This window comes from Thermobia domestica, chromosome 7 (assembly GCF_964235325.1).
Source record: "Thermobia domestica chromosome 7, izTheDome1.hap1.1, whole genome shotgun sequence".
Lineage (NCBI taxonomy): Eukaryota > Metazoa > Arthropoda > Insecta > Zygentoma > Lepismatidae > Thermobia > Thermobia domestica.
The window spans coordinates 205,771,928-205,774,810 of NC_137460.1; positions in this window are offsets into that span (position 1 = coordinate 205,771,928).

The following is a 2,883-nucleotide window of genomic DNA, read 5'->3' on the forward strand; positions in this document are numbered from 1 at the left end:
TAGCGATTTCTACTTCTATAAGCACGAGGTTGATAGCCTTTCTTAAATTCGTTGATTCTTTTATACATGTCCCGAATGCTTTTATTTTTACTATTATCTTCAAGTTCCTAAATTTTGCTTTCAAAAAATCGCGTTTCTTTGTTCTAAAAGTTTTGGAAGTTTCCCGCCTGATGTCTACGAAATTTTGTGTAGTTATTTCATTCGGATTTTGTAGCCAACGTAATTTTGCCTGTTTTCCCTTCTCTGCTAGTTCCAATCACGGTTTGTTCCTACGTGTTTCCGCTTGTCCCAATTTTTCTTTTGAGAGAGGTTGCTTCGTAAGCAAAGAAAAGAATTCAATTGCTGGAATATTTTTCTCCATAATCTTAAGATTACACCTGTTAACTAAAGAGTATATGACATGCATAAGATTTATGTAACGATTCCTATAATGTTGTTGAGATTATCATCATTTTGATCAAAGAGTATTGTTGCGTCATACATAATTGATATTCTTTTTTCATAGTTTTGGGGAAGTCATTATTTAGATTATTATACTATTATAAAACAATTTTAACGTGGACCTTTGTGGATGCCTAATTAGAAACATACCAATTATAAATATGCATGTATTCAGATTTCAGAATGTGTTCACGGCAGTGATTTGTAATACTGATATGTACTACTGATTCATCTACATCGCCTAATATATAATGTACTCTACAACAGTTGAGCTGATTCATCTACCGTAATATGAGTTTCATCTCCCTTCTCTAGAATAAGCCTCAAATCTGCCCACCTCCCAATGTTGAAGACAACCAATGGCCTATTTAGGATTTTTTATTCGAGGGGCTATGCCCAACACAAGGAAGGAAGTGGGCAATTGCCCACCTGTGTTTGAGAATTAAATATATTTTAATTTATGCATAAACTGAAGTTATAATGGCAAGAATTGCAGACTGATAAATCCTATATGATATGATACAAAAATTTAGGAGTGAATCTAACCCTTTATTCTATTCATACATGAAAAAGGAAGCATTCTCTTGGCCTTCCTAATTTCCGGGGCTAATTATTCCCCCGTTTTGATTTTCTTTAATCCAAACGTTTCCTTCTTTTAAAAATAGCTAAATGATATAATTTTTCCTTTATCAAAATAACTAAAGTCCTGTCATGTTGATATCCGCTCAAGTTGGTGTGGAACACCAGTTTCGCTTATCAACTCCTCCTAGTTTTGGTGTTACTGATGACGGCCGACTTGAATCACAACTGACAACGACCGATAAAGTATGATAAGCGAAATGAAAGAAAGTAACATCAAGAAAAAGAAACAGAAAAGTAGAAAGGACGAAAGAAAGAACAAAAGGACGCAGTTCTTACATGGAATGAAATTTGACAGATACAGTATTATTTCTGAACAAAGAGTATAAGAAAATGGAAAGCCAATGACATTCTTAGAAATGGTAAGAAGGATTATTGTTGTACGTAGAATGCGAAAACTAACAAATTTATTTCGGGGGCAGCTTGAGCCCGATAGCCTCCACTGAAGACAATTCTGCTCCCCTGATCCTTCACAGCATTGTTTTTCAACTTCATAAATATTTTGAACATCGATTATATATATATATATATATATATATATATATATATATATATATATATATATTAATATGAGAACGGTCTTACCCGTCCCTCCAACGTTGAAGACAGATTTGCGCCGATGGTCCTTACTAGAGAAGCTAATACTTTGATCTACGGAAACTTGTGTTCAAATACAAGCTGAGCAGTCTGCACCCCAAGTAAATTAGAAAACAGTTCGATTCTAATTATATGAACCTTGCAGTGACAAAGAACTCCAACTCTTATCTCACTTTTAAAGCTACAGAACATGATTTACCTAAACAATGCCTGTCGTGGATCATAATAATGCACTGAAACATAGAACAATACTGTATTATATATCACTTCTGGAACTTCATTTAACAACAATGTAGAGCAGAAACTTGTTTCACTGAGAGCAATGATAAACAAAAAGCTTCGATGAAGCATGACTCACTCATTATAGTGTACAGAATGAATTGAATTTGACATTGACAGGGATGGAGGGAGTCTGAGGCTAGAAGACAGAGAGAGGATGACGAGGCCAGGCGTGCCTTAAAAGGACAGAAGGAAGAGAGGCCCAGTGGGAGCCTACGGATTAATTTTGAAAGTCAGATTTGCTCTCTCAGTTTTCTCAGGACCAAGAAGAGCTACTACTGTCGTTATGGAGGTCAAGTGTTTGAAGTAGACTCATATGTTTTAAGGTAGATTTGGCACCCAAAAGTTCGTATAACGATATCTCTCACTTTTCCGACTCACTTCCGGTTTGGGAGGTCAAAATTATTATGGGAATGGGAGATTAAACTTGGTATATACATATATTTTGAGGTAGTTTTAGGTCCTATGGGACCGATTTTGAAGTCATTTTGCTCCATCTCTCATCGTTTTCCAAGTACTGCACCATTTCCAGTTTGGAAAGTCAAAGAAGTTGAAGTAGCTGAGATAGATTTGGCACCTAAACAGCTCGTAATATTACTGTAATTTCACTATACCTCTCACCGTTTCCGAGATGAAAGGGAACCTACTTGCAATTTGGGAGGTCAAGAGGTTGAAATAAATTGGGCACCCAAAGGGCTTGTATTGAGGCTATTTTCACGATATCTTTACTATTTCTGAGATATTTAGACCCACTTCCGGTTTACGAAAGATAGTGTTAGATTTATAACCTACGCGGTGCGCAACGGTATCTACAGAGTGTTATGGATCAATTTTGGTGTCAGATTTGCTCTTTCAGCGTTTTTGAGGCCAAAAGAGACCTACTCTGGTTTGAAGATCACGTAATTAAAATCAACCAAACAGGAGCGT